This window comes from Protopterus annectens, chromosome 7.part0, assembly GCF_019279795.1.
Source record: "Protopterus annectens isolate FY-2018-M chromosome 7.part0, PAN1.0, whole genome shotgun sequence".
In the NCBI taxonomy this organism is placed as follows: Eukaryota; Metazoa; Chordata; order Ceratodontiformes; family Protopteridae; genus Protopterus; species Protopterus annectens.
The window spans coordinates 1992723208-1992741187 of NC_056739.1; the positions used below are offsets into that span (position 1 = coordinate 1992723208).

Here is a 17980-nt window from a genome sequence, read left to right on the forward strand (position 1 = left end):
CGGATCCATAACCCACAGGTTGCAGACAAATGAATACACCTACTCAGATGGAACGTTATGGTGAGTACATAACTTCTAATTCCGCTTGCCAGATTTTACATGAGAATCTTCCAGTGGATGTTAGCTACCCAGTAGTCAACAGTTTACCAGCCTATGTCATACAAGGTAAAAATTATGCAGACCTGCAAAAGATATCTCGTCTGGTGGATTCATGCAGACCAGGTTCTACAAGGTCGTCCCTTCATCTCTGCTCAGCCCAAGGCCATAGTGACCACAGATGCTTCCCAATTAGAGTGGGGAGGGGCATTATCTGGGGAAGGCTGTCCAAGGCACCTGGTCCCCTGAAGAGACAATTCTGCATATAAATGTTCTAGAGATGAGAGCAGTGCTGTTAGCATTGTGTGAATTACAGGATGCTCTCCACTTGAGGACGATTGCAATGCAAACATGTAACATGTCAGTAGTTTGGTACATCAACAAACGAAGGAGAGAACCAAGTCCTATGCATTGTGTCAAGAAGCCCTCAGAGTCTGGCAGTGGGTGATTTCTTTCAGTCGCTTTTTCTTAACACACATTCCAGGGAAATCCAGTGTGATAGCAGACAAATTGACCAGGTGTATTCTCCTACCTCACAAATGGTCCCACAAGAGAATTAAGACATGATCTTCCGACAGTGGGGCCAGCCTTGTTGCAATCTATTTACTTCTCCACTAAACAACAAATGCAGTATCTACTTTGCCATAATCCCCCCACAGGGAGAATCCCCCAGGGATGCTGTTCTTCATGACTGGTCCCCCAGTCTCCTATATGCATATCCTCCCACTCCATTGATACCCAAATTCTTTCAGAAAGCAACCAAGTTGAAGAGCAATGTCATCCTCGTTACACTTTATTGGCCTTGACAAATTTGTTTTCCCTTCCTTTGGTCTCACCTAATTCAACCACCAGACCTCCAGTCTCACCCAATAAGCATGATTCATCTGTACATAGTAAAGCTCAAGCTAACTGCCTGGTTTCTCCAGTTCCATTAATAGCCAGACAACCTATGCTCAGATCATCACATTCTCTTATCTTCCCACAAGCCTTCCACCAGGAAACTATATTCCAGCAAATGGACGAGATTTGTTTTTTGGGCTCAAGAACCTAACACAACCTTTTACTGCTTTCATTTATGATATTTTAGAGTTTCACACCCATTTATTTGAAAAGAGAGCTAGTCCTTCTACAGTTAGGAGCAATTTCAGTTTTTCATGATGGATTTAATGGGTCTCCTGTGGCATCACATAAGTTGAGCAAAGCAGTTTTGAGAGGTACTCGGGGCCCCCCCCTTAAAGATCCTACTCCCCCTTGAGATCTAAATCTAGTTCTGCAGTCTCTTACCCAGTCCGTATTTGAAACTGCAGCCACATGTGATCTTCAATACCTTTCTTGAAAAACAAGTTTCTTAGTGGCCATTACCTTGGCCAGAAGAATTTCTGAAATACAACCATTATCCTCAAAAACTCCGTACTTGATTTTTCATAAAGATAGGGTTGCGATATGCACCAATCCTTTTTTCCTTCCAAAGGTGGTGTCAGAATTTAATATTAATCCATCCATTAATTTGTCAGTGTTCTTTCCCACATTTTGTAGCAAAGGAGAATACGTGTTACATTTATTAGATTTTCATAGACAGTTGCATTTTTACTTGCATAGGATTAAAAGCTTCAGAAATTCTGACCAATAATTTGTTTCATAAACAGAACCAACATTGGGTAAACCAGTTACCAAAGTTATTTTATCTAAATGTATAGCAAATTGCATTTCCTTTGTCTATAATAAGTTGAGCATTGCTCAGACAAAACCTGTTTGAGTCCATTCCACCAGTTCCTCAGTTTTTCAATCCAAAGTATCCATGGATGATATTTGTGCGGCATCTACTTGGGTTACTCCCCATAACTTTATTACTCATTATAAATTAGATCTCGTCCCCAGAGGAAGGGCATCTTTTGGTTCTTTGGTGCTCAGGAATATCCTTCCTTGAGTCCACCCTGGAAATTAGGTAGCTGGGGACTCTGTCCCATCAGTTGAGGACAGAATAGAAATTGACAACATCAGATAAAGACATTATGTACTCACCATAATGTTCTGTCTGTGTTATCCATTTTCATTCTTCCTCAACTCCCCTCCCACCAACCCCCATCCTAAAGACTTCTGGAAGATAGAGTGTTGATGAACTTTCTCTTGTTGCCAACTATTTTCATACATTTAAATATAGCTTGCTAAACAGGGAAGTGGGCCATTTTAAAAGTTATTGACACTGACTTGTGGCTCGCTGTTGGGCTAATTGGTTTCTTTGCTTAGTGGCCAGGTCTACCTCATGGTTCATCCTGCTCCATTCACTCTCACTCTGCTTGGGCTCACTCCACTCCCCTACCCTACCCACCCCACCCCTGTTCCCACCCACACCTACATCACCCAAACTTATACTCAGCCACACCCACTACTCACCCAACCAATCCCATACCAGTACCCCCTCCACAGTATGTCCTAACCATACAACCACAAACTACCACCCTCAGTACTATACCCTAACAGAAGACACACACTTTATCACTTCCTCTCTCCTCCCACTGCACTACTGCCTGTCTCTTTTGTACTTATTTCCACTGCATTGCTATCCACACAATTCCCATTTTCCCTTATTACCAACCAGTATTCTATTCTTTGACACTCCACACTAACTTGATCCTATACTACAATCATATTTCTCACCTAAAATGCTTCCCCTTACTAACAGGCACTTTCATACATTCACCTTCCACACACTCACCACTGCATTGCTAATTTTCTGCTCTTACCTTTCTTCCTGCCATATTAAACTGCACAATCAAACTTACCATCCTCTACGTACAGCTGCACATCTCCACAGACCAGCACTTAACAACACTACTATCGCTCTCAGTCTCTACAACACTACCTGCATAGGCTATCTTCCTGTTAAATTCCTCCCACTGACTCCTAAAACCCATACTTCTCTCAAACATACCAAACTCATACATAAACTCCAAAAACTGCTGCTACACATTAATACTCAATTACAACTGCCCGGTGACATCCATCCCAATCCTGGACCCAATGTAGTACACCAGCTCAATTCCAATCCAATTCCTTTACCACCTTTCACCAACTAATTAACCCATCACAGTAACTCAGACATGCTAATTCTTAATATTAATGTCAGGAGCATAATAAAGTCCATGACCTACATGCCAGTCTGTTACTATACTCACCTGATGTAGTTTTAACTGAGACCTGGCTAAAACCAATCACCAGTAACACTGAGCTTCTCCCTGCTGGATGTAATATCCTACGCAAAGACAGAATAGCCAAAAAAAGGGGGGGAGTAGCAATTCTAATTAAAATAACCTAAATGTAAAGGCTGTAGAGCTTACTTTTCCCTATTTCAGTAACGCAGAATATTATTCTCCAAACTAGAAAATAGCTCCAAAAACTCATTAACATAAATGGATGCTACATCCCTCCAGGTAACAATATAACTACCCTGGAAAACATACTGTATTGGACCTCCAATTCAATGCCACATGAAACTATCATTATGGGAGATTTCAATACTGATTGGCTGTCCTGCTCCTCTCATAACCCCACAAATTTTATTAACCTATACGGCTTTACTCAAATCATTCAATCCTCCACAAGAATCGATAAGTCAACCAAAAAGGAATCAACCCTCAATTGGATACTTATAAATAGACCTACCAACTCCTTCCACTCTGGTTGCCTCCCTGATAACCTGAGTGACCATCAATCAACCTTTCTACTAAGGCATAGGTCTCACCACAATAATCAATTAAATTACCATATGATAAGAAGGAAAAAACATTTTAACACCAACAATCTTTTATCAGCCTTACAATTCTGTAACTGGACACCTCTAAAGCTACTCCCCCTAGAAGAAGCTGTTCATTTATTTAATACTACTTTTTTTTAGAAATCCTGAACACACATTCACCTCCCAGAACCATTAGAACTAAATCTAAGGCTGCTCCTTGGCTAACTAAAGAAACTAGGTCACTACTTATAACTAGAGACAAAGCCCAGAAATACTGGCATTGTACCAGATCCCAAGCATCGAAACAATCGTACTTAGAGCTCTGGAATAAAGCAAAAAAAAAAAAAAACAAATCAATTAAACAAGACAAAATTAATTTATACCAGACTATTCAAGTGAAGCACCAAAAAACCCCTCAAAAGTTCTGGGCAGTCATCAACAGTATTCTCCTTCCAGGCAAATTCACCACTCCCTGCCCTGCAACCAGTAACACCTCTGAAAAGATAGCCACCCAATTTAATAAGTATTTCACTGAAACTGTAACTGCCTTATCCAACCATCAAAACTTACCCCCCTTCCTCTGATCCACCAAAGATAAACATTACCAACTCCTCCTTTGCATTCAAACCAGTCTCCACCAACAACATAAAAACATTGATTAAAAAACTAAAACCCACAACCTTAGCCGCAGATCAACTCCCAGCAAAATTCTTACAACTTGCTGCCAATGCGCCAGCCTACCCTGTAGCCATACTTATCAATAGAGCCATGTCTGAAAATAAAGTCCGTGAGATTTGCAAAATCTCCTACATAATACCCCTACACAAAGGTGGTAATTCTACAAAATTTGCTAATTATCGTCCAATAGCTATTCTATCCCCTCTCTCCAAAATCCTGGAAAGATGCATGCATAAACAAGTTATAGATCACTTACACACACACAAACTTTTAACAAACACCCAGCTTGGATTTTGTCCCTCCCATAGCACTCCTACTGCATTAATGTCCTTCACCAATACAATTAACCATTACAGAAACAATGGGAAATGTGTATCTGCTATCTTTCTTGACCTTTCCAAGGCCTTTGACATGGTCACACATAGTAAACTTATCCAAGTTCTTTCTGAGTTTAATATCAGTCAACCCTCTATGTCTTGGTACCAAAACTATTTATCAGGTCGCCAGCAGACTGTCCAATGGCAAAAGGACCTCTCTTCTCCTCTCCCAGTCACAATAGTAGTTCTGCAAGGCTCCATTTTAGGTCCCTTGCTCTTTTCATTCTTCACTAACAATTTACATACTTCCTCTGTGCATGTTTCAGTTATCTATTATGCAGATAACTCAACCCTAATCTGTTTTGCTTCCTCCCTACAGGAACTCCATTCAATTACGCAAGAATCCTTTCTCTCAGTTGATGCATGTGCCAGAAACTCCAAGCTAATCTTAAACCCTAACAAAACAAAACTTCTGTTCAACCCAGCAAGATCCACCACCTCTTCTTCAGTATTATGTCCAAGAACAAAACCCTAATTTCTCCTGTAACTCACACTAAACTTCTAGGTGTCAAAATCGAGTGTAATATGAAGTATGACATCCATATTGCCCAGACCATAAGAATGTGCACAAAAAATTAGGTGTTCTCTACAGAAATAAACAATTCCTCACATAACAAGCTAAATCCACCATTGCACGTACCCATCTCATTGCTATGCTTCTCAATGCCTCCCCAATACTTACAAACTTGAGAAAGACTGTAGTAGCCAAACTTGATTCTTGCTACAATAAAATAGCAGGTTTGCCACAGACTCTCCTTTCAAATCACATCACTGCTTAGCTCGTAAACAACTTAAATGGCGTGAACTACCCCAGCTTCTTCTCTATAACCATCTTTTTGCCCATAAAATCCTTCACCAACCTGACAAACCCCCTGCACTCCAAAATGTAATACTTCCATACTCAAATAATAGATCACTTTGTTCAAGTAATAGATTACTGTTACAAGTAACAAAAGCCAACAACACCGCTGTTGATTCCTTCTTCTCCAGCTTCATATCTAAAAAATGCAACACTCTGCTCCAGAATATGGTATCCCATTCCTTTTTGATACAATTTAAACAAATGCTAAAAGCTCATCTTATGGATACATGACTATGCTCCTGCACCATCCCTGGTTAATTCACCCTTAATCTCTGAAGATATCTATCCCACTTGCATTAACTAAACTACCAAGGGTACTAACCTCAGTATTCTGAGACTTTGACTTCTCCACGTTTGTTCATTCTTCAGTACCATATATCAAGACCAAGAATTTCCAGTGTACAATATTACTCAAACCTTCTTTGTATACCATACTTTTATCATGTCCCTTGCAGGTAATTCTAAGTATTGTATTATTACCTAAAGGTAATGTAAAATAATAATAAATAAATTTGTCCTTATTATATGCGCGACTTCAGGTATAGCTTCTCCGTAGGAATTTTCATCTTTTACTTTCTATTATAGCAGCAAACAAGATCTGAGGTAACTGGGGTTGGTGCATTGTGGGTAAGTGAGAAGCTTGAAAGTTTTTTGTTGCCACGAGCTTTAGCAATGGGCAAGTCAGATCCGAGAGATCAGATCTGAACCCATCAGTTGAGGAAGAATGAAAATAGACAACACAGATGGAACATTATGTTGAGTACATAACTTCTTTTTCTTACATTGTTATTTAGCAATAAAAAGCAGCAAACTAGGTCTGAGGTATGGAAGGGGACTTTTAGCATTATGGGTAAGGGAGGAGCTTGAGAGTTTGCAGTAGCCATGAGCTGTAAAAAGCAGCTGAGTTGAATCCGAGGATTGGATCCAAACCCACATGCTGAGGAAGAATGAAAATGGACAACATGGATGGAACTTTATGGTGAGTGCATAATTTTTTCTTATAAACCTACTCCTTCCTCTCCTCTCTTTTCCTCCTCTTAACTTTTGTCTTCCTTTCTCATTCATTGTGTCTTTCACTCTGCCATCTTTTTCTCCTTACAAAACTTTACCTTCTTCCTCGTTTTTTCAAATGTCTTCTTCCTAAACCCTTCTCTCCTCTCTGTTTTTCTGCCATTACTCACACCTAACCTACTGTCATCTTGCTGTCTTCCGTCTCCTAGTGCTACAGATATTACTATATTTGTTTAACCTTCTGCCCACCTACTTCTCTATCTTCAAATGTTATACTTTATTTTACTAACTCCTATTATTCCCTTGATCTTAATAGGTGTTCCTCATTAGATAACTGTTGCTACATTGCTAACAACTGGGAGTATCCTGCCAGTGGACACTGTATGTCCATCAAGTTTACAGCAGATTGGACCCTGCCTCTTATGCCATATGTAGAACCTGTGCGTGAAACTGTGTGCAGGTGCATAAGAGATGTATGGGCATGCAAATCTTCAGAACTTTCTTCCCACCAGTCCATGAAAGACTCTCCATCTTAGAGTGGCCTGTAAGACATATGGCTTCTGCCTGTTTTCATTCATCTAAGCACATAAGTATTCCAGTGGTGAACTCTGTGATGTTCTTCGTGTTTCACTGTTGCAGTCATTACATTTGGGTAATCTGCTGGCAGGTTGCCCTCAGTTGGCCTGAATTACAAAGTCTTGGGTCCTGCGTCGGTTGCTGTCTCCTCTTCCATGACATTAGGTCGTCAGGGGTATAAAACAGGCAGCCAACGCCATTTTCTTTAGTCTTTCTTGCCGCGCTGTGCCCGAAGCAGAAGCAGTTCGCAAGTGCTGGTCGGCCGACTCCTGAAATTTTCGAATTCGAGTTTCAGAACCGAAGTCTTCACTAAAGCTAAGTACCCCATTGGGGAAACTTTTTCTTGCTCCATACCGATGTCAGTAAACGTTAATAATTGCATTACTTGTGGGAAGCAAATACCTCATAAGGATTTCCATTTATACTGTATTCCTTGCCTAGGCCCTGATCATAACTTGCCTAGCTGTCGGTTTTGTGCTAGATTTAACCAACGCACTATTAAGCGTCTGTATATCTTTGCTTCAAAATATTTTGGAAACAGATTTAACTATCCTGAACTGTCATCAGATAGCAATACGACTACTGGAGTTCACAAAAAAAAGCAAAGAAAAGGACAGAGACAGTCGAGGTCCAAAACCGACGATGAAGCTTCTCCTAAGCCAGTCGCCAGTTCGCCGGTACTCAGTGAGGCGCTTTCGCAGCCCCTGATACCCGCTACTTTCGAGTCGCAGGCCTCTACCGAGACCCATGTGGAGTCCAGCATGCCGCGAGATTCTCAAAGTATTGTACCCACGGATGTCTCTCCCTCGAATGGGTCCGGAGCCGCTGAGCAGGCACTGGCTTCTTAGGGTGTATTCAGGCCACAGCATTTTTATATAAAACCGATGCCAGCTTCAAAATCAAAGACGAAAGCAACTTCTAAAGCTAAAAATCCGACACATGAGCCATGTGCACAGGCCTCTATGCCCAAAAAGCAGATGATCAAAATGGCTGAAGACCTAATTACCTTGATCAGGGGTTCCCAACCCCCTCCTGATAAGAGGCCTATGCAAGATACTGATTATGAATCTTCAGATCAGGTTTCTATTTCTTCTGATTCCTCTTCTGATCAGGAATTTTCTATACCACCCTATGAGGATTCTGATGCAGAGGAATCTATTCCATCTGCATCTCCTCCTGAAGATTATTCCTTTGGAGAAACCTTGCATACTTTGAAGGAGTATTTTCACTGGGAGAGTCAAGATTTCCCAGAATCAAAAAAGAGGCTTAGGGATTTCCTTCTTCTCACTCAGCATAGGCCTTTAGCCATACCTCCTGTTTTAGACATTGTGGATGATGTGTTTTTGGGGTCAAGCTTGACTCCAGACTCCTTACCTCTGGCTCCTAGCAAGCCAGACAGATATTACAGGGTTCCTGACTCACACAAATTTTTATTTAGAAACCCTGCTGCTGACCCTGAAACTATTTCACAGGGTCCAAAAGGTGTTAAGGCCTCAACAGCAAAAAATCCTACCCCCTCTGACAGAGATTCCAGGGCTCTGGATAGATGGGGAAAGAAGGTTTACATATCTGCAACCTTGGCAATTAGGGCCTTAAACTGCCAGTTTCATATGCTCAAGTATCAGCAACATGTTATGGGATTACTGAAACAGAAAATGATGTTGATTTCTGAATGTGCAGAAAATAAAGAATTGCAGGAATTATTGCATGCAGCAGAACAAGTTGCAAAGCATACTTGCAATGTGGTTTTGATTCCTTAGAGGCCTCCTGCAGGGCCGCAGTTACTGGATCTGTGATTAGGAGGCATGCCTGGCTAAAAGAGCAAAATTTGCCTGATCATGTTAAAGTTAAATTGCTAGATGCACCTTTACAGCATGATACTCTGTTTGGTATTAAGTCAGAAGAGGTTTTAAAGAAAATGGAAGACAAAGCCAAGTCTATGCAAACTGTAAAAGACTTCTTACAAGTGCAGCCACTAAGATTCAGTAGACACTGGCCTACAAAAAATTGGTCCTTTCCTTTGTCTGACAGAGCTCCACGGGGCAAATCCAGGCACCCTAAAGGTTCTAGATACCAGTCACAAGATTCTTACAGGTCAAAGCAATGGGGTGCTTCTACCTCCAAATCTGGAGGAAATAAAGCGCAACCATACAGTAAACAGTCTCAATGACTTCCCTCTGCCATCACCAAGCACTTATCTTTTGGCAGCACCTTTAGGGGGAATATTAGCACTTTATGCTCAAAATTGGCAGTTAATAACCCAGGACAAGTGGGTGTTAAACATAGTATCACATGGATACAGATTCCACTTCCATACTCTGCCAGTTGCAGACGGTTGGCCAGATCTGCCAAAATATCAATGGGCAGAGGTACAGAAACAAGTTACGTCCCTCATGGATATGGGGGCTATTCAGCTAGTGCCAGAACAGGAAAAAGGACAAGGGTTTTATTCAAGACTGTTCTTGGTACCCAGAAAAGACAAGGCCTGATGCCCAATACTGAATTTATCAGTTTTGAACACATTCCTTGACATTCCAAAATTCAAAATGCTAACTTTGCAGCAGCTGCTGCCCATGCTGGGCAAGAACGCTTGGCTGGTGACATTAGACTTAAAAGAGGCATACCTGCATATCCCAATAAGGGAATCGTGCAGAAGATACCTCCGTTTCAAGGCTGGCTTTATGCATTACCAATTCTCTGAACTGCCGTTTGGCTTATCTACTGTGCCCAGGGTCTCTACAAAGTGCCTGGCACCAGTAATTGCATTTTGCAGACAAAGAAGTATACAAATCTATCCTTACTTGGACGACTGTCTCATTCAATCAGAGAACAAGGACATTCTTCTTCAGCATCTGGGATTTGTGAAAAGGCTTCTAACATGCCTAGGGTACACAATAAATGAAAAGAAATCACAACTGGTACCCTCTCAAAAAATAACATTCCTGGGTGCAAGCTTGAATACAACTGCCCAGATGGCTTTCCTCATGCCAGACAAAGGCAACTGACTACTTACTTCAAACAGATGGCAACAAAAACCCAGTTATCTGCAATACAAACTCTGCAAGCTTTGGGGTTCATGGCATCCTGCATTCTACTGATTCCATATGCAAGACTGCATATGAGGAAACTACAGTGGTACCTAAAAAGTTTATGGAGTCAACATTGTCAATCTGGAAACAATGATTCCTCTCATTTCCTGCCTACAACAGGAGTTTCTTTGGTGGGCAAAGGCATGTCACCAAAACATGGGATGGGCTTTCACTCTACCCCCTGCCAGCCAAACCTTAACAACAGACGCATCAGACTATGCATGGGGGGCCCACCTGATGGGAAGATGCATTCAGGACATATGGACCCCAAAACAAATGCATCTGCATATCAACCAAAAAGAGATTTTAGCTGTTAAAAATGCCCTGACAGCCTTCAAGGACTTGCGTCATCCATGACAACTGCTGATAAAGATGGACAACACCATGGTTATGTGGTACATAAACAAGCAGGGGGGGCACGCACTCATACCTCTTTTGCAGACTAGCCATGGCACTGTGGGACACAGCCTTGACTTACCAAGTACATCTTCAAGCTCATTTCCTGCCAGGAAAGCAAAATACTCTGGCAGACGACTTAAGCAGAAACCTTATGGACCCTCACAAGTGGAAACTAGATCCACAAGTTTTCAGCATGATAACAAAGAATTGGGGGAGCCCGGACATAGACCTATTTGCCTCTCCTTGGAATTATCAACTGGACAAATTCTGCACAAGGACTTATCACAGACAAGCATGGAAAGTGGATGCCCTATCCTTCAGTTGGAAAAACCTATCAGTTTACGCCTTTTCTCCCCTGCCTCTTCTTCCCAAGGTCTTACTAAAGGTCAGACAAGAAAAACCAAAGATGATACTAATTGCCCCGGACTGGCCCGCCAATACTGGTACCCAATCCTAAGGAATATGTCTCAATTCTCAGCTTGGTACTTGCCTCAAATACCTCACTTACTGTCTCAGCAAAACAATCAGATCCTGCACAATTAGCTCCAAACACTGAACCTGGCAGCATGGCTCATCATGTAGTTATTCAAACAACACCTCTCAGTAAATCTGTGATGGATGTCATTTTGGAAGCCAGAAGGCCTAGTACTAGAAAATCTTATGCTGATAAATGGAAGAGATTCTGTACTTGGAACCAAGCACAAGGAACTGACACAGCAGAGCCAAATATTCCTCAGATTTTACAATACTTGACTGAGATGCTTGACAAAGGCCTATCTTTTTCATCAATAAAAATCCATGCCTCTGCCATCTCGGCTCATTACAACACAGAGCCACCAATCTTTTTGCATCCTTTGCTAAAGCAGTGTCTTAGAGGGGCCAAAAAATTAAGGCCTCCCAGAAGATCACCAATTCCTGCATGGGACCTCAATTATGTGTTGGAAAAGCTCACCTTGCCTCCATTTGAACCAGCTGCTACTGCAGATCTAAAGTTCTTATCATGGAAAACAACTTTGCTCCTGGCAATTACTTCAGCAAGAAGGGTTTCAGAGCTACAGGCCCTCATGGCTGTGCAGCCTTTTATCATATTTTACCCAGACAGGGTTTGTCCCTCAGGACCAATCCTTCATTTATACCTAAGGTGGTTTCCAGTGTGGCTCTTAACCAAACTCTTCATCTGCCAACTTTTTATCCAATTCCGCAGAACAAGGGGGAGCGGATTCTGCATTCCTTGGACGTACACAGACAACTAATATTCTACTTGAGCAGGACTAAAGCTCTAAGAAAAACTGAGCAGCTACTAGTGGCATTTGCTGCAGGATCAGAGGGAAAGGCTATTTCAAAGCAGACTATTTCAAAGCTGATAAGCAACTGCATTCGTTTCTGCTACTTACACCATGGTAAACCGGTGCCCAAGGGCATTAGGTCTCATTCCAACAGGGCTGCAGCTACATCAGCAGCTTTTCTCAGAGGGGTACCAACCAAAGACATTCTAGAGGCTGCTACTTGGAGTTCTTTTCACACTTTTACAAAGAATTATCATTTGCCTCTCTACTCTAAGTCCAGGACAGGCTTTGCCACTGCAGTTCTGCAGGGCCTTATAGCCACCCCTAATGCAGTTTAACTTCAGCCTCCCATCCATAGCTTTGGGATTCTACCCAAATGTAATGACTGCAACAGTGAAACACGAAGAACATAGTACAGTTGTGTACACTTACCATAAATGTAGATGTTCGAGTGTATTCACTGTTGCAATCCAAGTTACCCGCCCGCCATCCCCCTTTTATTCTGGAGTTTCTCTTTCCTTCACTATTTTCTACAGCCTTTGTGGTGTATTTGCTTGTAGATGAAGGTAAAGTTTATATTGTTGCATGTATATATAGTTTATATATATTTTTGCTACCCATTTGGGGGGCACCTGACATCTGGGGCAAGAAAAACTAAAGAAAATGGCGTCAGCTGCATGTTTTATACCCCGGACAACCTGATGTCATGGAAGAGGAGACAGCGATCGATGCAGGACCCAAGACTGAGGGCAACCTGCCAGCAGATTACCCAAATGTAATGACTGCAACAGTAAATACTCTCGAACATCTACATTTATGGTAAGTGTACACAGCTGTACTTTATTCCTTCATCTTTTGATCAGCAACAGTAGTGGCACAGCTTTTCTCAACGGCTTTTTAAAGCCTTTTTGTCTGTGAAGTATCCTCAGTTTTTGTCTCCTCATTCTTCCACTTCTTAGAAAAGGAAGAGAGAGAGAGACATCTTCTGAAGAGGAATCTTCATATTCTGATGTTGAGTCTTTGGCCTATTCTTTCTGAGTTTAAACTCCTTGAAGACCTATTTTCTCCTGATAAGGAATTGTCTTTTGGAGACAGTATTCTGAAATTGTTGCAGGCTTTAAAATGGGAAGAAAAACAAGTTTCAGATATTCAGAAAAGATAGTATAACATTGAACATGGACCACCCCAGTCCTTTAACAATTCCTCTTGAGTTTAGTGCCTTGTAAGATGCATTCATGTCTGCATCTCTAGCACCTGAATCATAGACATCTGCACATAAAAAACCTGATACGTTTTATAAAGTGCCAGATTCTCATACGTATTTATATAAGAATCCCTCTCTTGACCCAGCTGTGATATCAGTCGAATCTGATAAAGCCACTAAGTTTTTGCCATTTGCTAATGCACTTCCAAATTATAAAGATAGTAGGACTATGGATAGGTTTGGAATGAAGGTGTACAGCTCTGCCAGTCTTTCCTTCTGTACCATAAATTACCAAACCCATTATAACTTTGTACTTACTGGCTATTTTTGACAACATGAAAAAAACATTTCTGACTTCCTCTATTCTGACGATAAGAATGCTTTACAGAAAAAAAGAATGCTTAACAGAATATTCTCAATTCAGGAACACAAGCCAGCAAGACATTCCATAAAATAAATCTACTATATAAGTGATGCCTCTTACAGAGTAGCAGCTACTGGATCTGTCCTTAGAAGATGTTTCTGGCTTCATGTTCAGTCGTTATTGATGATGTTAATCCTAAGCTTTAGGATGCCTCCTGTAGATAAGGATAATCTGTTTGGATCAGCTTCTGATGAAATTTTCCAAAAACTGCAGAAAAAGGGGAAAGTTGTGCAAGATTTCAAACAGCTATTTCTCACCCTCATACCGATTTCAAGCAGCTATTTCTCACCCTCATACCAAACTTCCAGTTAGTTTCGATCTAATGTAATTTATGAACAATGGTTTTATTATTTCTGATTTCCTAGACTTTATGAATCTTTTTGTGCAGCCTCTAGTTCTAGAATTATTAACCAATTGGATGATACTATCAGAAGAACTCAAAGCTGGATATACCCATATACCCATGTCCTTAAATGAATCCACAGTTTCAGTCAAAGTATGCTGTATTAAATATTCACCCTCTAGTCTATACCCCCTAGATCTCAAATTCCTTAGTTTTTGATGTATATATCATCATATTATTTTGCTGTGCTCAAGTGGTCAGCTTAGTCAAGTTCTTTTACAGACATGCCCTGTCTGTAACAGATGATTTCAGTTTACCCATGAGTCATCTGCATACAGACTATTGAACACCTCAGATAAAAAAGATCTGAAAGATACAAGCTAAGCAAGTATGAGCCATGTGACAGAGCCATATGGGACAAGGAAAGTCTAGTTCCTGACTTCTCATCTCCTATCCCTTGCAAATGAGAACATGAGCTCTGCAAGAGAGATTCTGAGAGCCCTGGAGTACATGACATCAGTAATATAGATGATTTACTTTACCATACTTCATATGATGAAGGTTCACGGGTTCCTAAAATCCATTTGGACACATGCCTAACCATGTATAGCTTTAAGCAGACATATTTAAAAGTTCTTGCCACCCATCTCCCAAAATGAGCAGGGCTGTGCATCATAACCCTGATTGATATAAATTTGTGTCTGCTCATCCATTTATCAAGACTAGACTTAAAGGTAGCCAAAGTAGTTCTTAGTTTGACCTGTAGTAGTAACTTATTCCATAGGCTAGGAATATGTTGCATTAGGAAACTCTCTGTCCAGCCTGTCTTGTTTATTTATTGGTACAGGTTTAGGTCCTTAGTGCAGGTGTTTGTAGAGCAACTGGTTTTGAGAAGAAATAGCAGATCAAACAGGACTGAGTCTTTCATGACTCAAAGTGAGACACTGATTACCTCACAGCTGCCTGTAGGCTGCTGAGTGTAAGGAAAGTTGTAACAATCGTTTGGGGTAGTTGAAGGCTTGAGACTTTAATTTTCTTGGTTAGAAGCCTTTGGGGCTTTTTCAGTTGAACAATACGCTTGGATTTGTACATACCAAAGGGGGCAATGTGTTCAGTGATGGGTGTTACAGGGGAAGAGTACAATGGGAGGATGATGTCTTTGTACCTTAAATATATTCCCTTGAAATTTAGCTTGGACAGATAAAAGAATTTACCAACTATAGTGGAAACATGATGGTCAAATGAGAGAGAGTTATACACATAAGTAACAAGGTCTGGTATGAGCATATCTTTTTGAAGAGGAGTACTGTTTATGATGTATGGGGGGAGCAAACCTTCAGCCATACTCTGCTATGCTGCACTTTTTTATTCATTCATTCATTCATTTATTTATTTATTTGCGTTTGATTACCAGGATAGTCCCCTGAGATGAGGTGAGCCCATTTTCATTGGAGGCCTGGGGAGAAAAGTTCCAGACAGAGTACAACTTTTATACAGTACAGGTATAAAAACATATGGGACACACATTATACATAGCTATAGAATCATATGGGACAAAACATTATACAAGCATTATACATATACTATAAAGCATTACATTACATTTTGAGCAGCAAAGTAGGACTAGGAAATGGTGAAATTAAAACTGCAAACTACACTGGTCCTTAGAGAGGTAGATAATGGCTCAAAAACAGTACCATTGAGCAGTAGGTCCAGTTGGTGATAGGTAGAGCTTGGTGTGTAATAGTAAATACTAGGAAGTTTGTTTAGGTTGTGTTAAGCCTTAAGTGAAGATTAGTAATTAAGAAACATAGGAGGTAAGAGCACCTAAAGGTGTAGCATTATTTTAGATGATAAATGTGGAAAAGGAGTCTTACAGAGAGTGAGAGTAAATGGGTGAGTATATACAGAGCAAGATAGGGAAGAGTGAGGGATGGGGAGGCAAGAAAAAAAAGGGGGGCTCACATTATAGGAACTACATCTTTAGTACAGTTGCATTGCTATAGAGAGGCAAGGTGTTGTTTCAGGGATATCTTAAAGAGAGGGGCACTGCTGATAGACCTTATTGATTGAGGGAGATTATTTCATAGTTTAGCTTTAGTTAGAGATTGTTTTTAGTACACATGTTTGTGCATATTCCAGCCCTTGATGGAAATGTTTTGTACCAGCAGATAGTGCCCAGTCTGCAGTCATTAGCAAACTTTGTCATCCCACACTGCTGGGATACTGGCTTGGATGTCTGAAAAATAAATGCCAAACAGGAGGGGTACAGAATTGATCCCTGCAGTACCCCACTAGCAAATTTAAATTCAGAGAAAGAACGAGCAACTTTCACAACTTGATCTGTTGGATATCCAATTTGCAATCCAGCGGACAATGTAGGGAATTGCACTTAGCTTGTCTAATTTTTCAGTGATAGCTGCATGGGGATAGTACCAAAAGCCTTAACCAGGTCAAGATAAGCAGTGTGCCTAGAATAACCACTGCCCGCAGCCCTTGCAACTTTTTCACAGAAGCTTACTAGGTTCATGATACAGGACTTGTCCTTCAGAAAACCAAGCTAAGCTGTTTGGGGTCTAGATCATCTTAAGTTGCCTGCATCTGCTTAAATTAGTTATGCTGTGAGGCATTCTGTAGCTTTGCATATAAGGTTGGTAAGGCTGATGGGTTCTATAAATACATGGGTCTGTAGAGGGTCCACCCTTGTGTGGGAAAGTAAGTGAATTTAGGCATCAGAAACAAACCTTGTAGGCATACTGGGGTTGAACACTTTAAGTAATGGCACAGATAGTACATACTTGTTACTAATGAGAATGTAGCCTGGTATGTTGTCTGGTTCTATGGAAATATTATTTGTAGCCTGTGACATGGATTCTAAAACTTATTCTAAGGTGATTAAATGGGAAAATAAATTCCCAGGGATAGTAGGGGTAGCAATGTGGGTAGGAGGGCTAAAGTTAGCACTGAAGCTGTCTGCTAATATATTAGCTTTATCGTTGGGGATCAGAATTGGTGATATTATTATGGATGAGCCTAGTGCATTGGTGGACATTTTTTCCATACTTTTCTGATATAACTGAAGAAAGATTTGTAGATGTTCATCATTGCTACTGCCTCAGTGGCATTTTAGGTTATCTGCCAAGGTAATCCAGTACTTGCCAGCTTTCAAAAGGTCATACTCCCTTCCTTCTCCTACTCCTGTGATAGCTGATTGACTGTGCTTATCCTGAGAGGGAAGCCTTCAACAATCTCAGGAAGTGTGCCATCCAAAGAAGAAAATCCTCTTAGTCTTGACAGAATAAAGTGCTGATTTTTCAGGCTTACTTTTCAGATAAGCCACATTTGGGGACTCTCTCTTTCTAATTTTTTATTAGATTATTCTATTTGTATTTTTATGTTTATCTTACATATACATACATACTTATGTGTGTGTGTGTGTGTGTGTGTGTGTGTATATATATATATATGTATATATATGTATATATATATATATATATATATATATATATATATATATATATATATGTATGTCTCAGACCTCTCAACCTAGAAACATCAAAAATCTGGACAAGGCCCATTAAAAATAGGTACAAATCTGTACACTGATTAGCATCAAATTTGCATACATAATTACGTAACCCCACCCGCTCCAGTGGAATTGTGGGATACCAACTTTCAAACGCAAACTGAAGAACAGACAACCAAAATATGGCACCAGAGTCTCCCCTGCAGCCATTCCAGTGTCCCATTACCTGTCTATATATCGCCCCATTTACCATAAACACTAATGTGTGCATACTGCTTTACTTCTACAATGGTTATTTGGATTTTATTTTTACATTTTATAGCACAATGCACAAACACTAATAGACATCTACTATACAAAGCTGCTAAACAAA

The 17980-nt window shown here is 40.6% G+C and overlaps 1 protein-coding gene across 2 annotated transcripts in view; it reads left to right on the plus strand.

The window, feature by feature from the left end:
- The window catches only part of LOC122807290 (host cell factor 1-like), a 3131707-nt gene that overhangs the window by 2043197 nt on the left and 1070530 nt on the right, over positions 1-17980 (plus strand). The window lies entirely within an intron of this gene.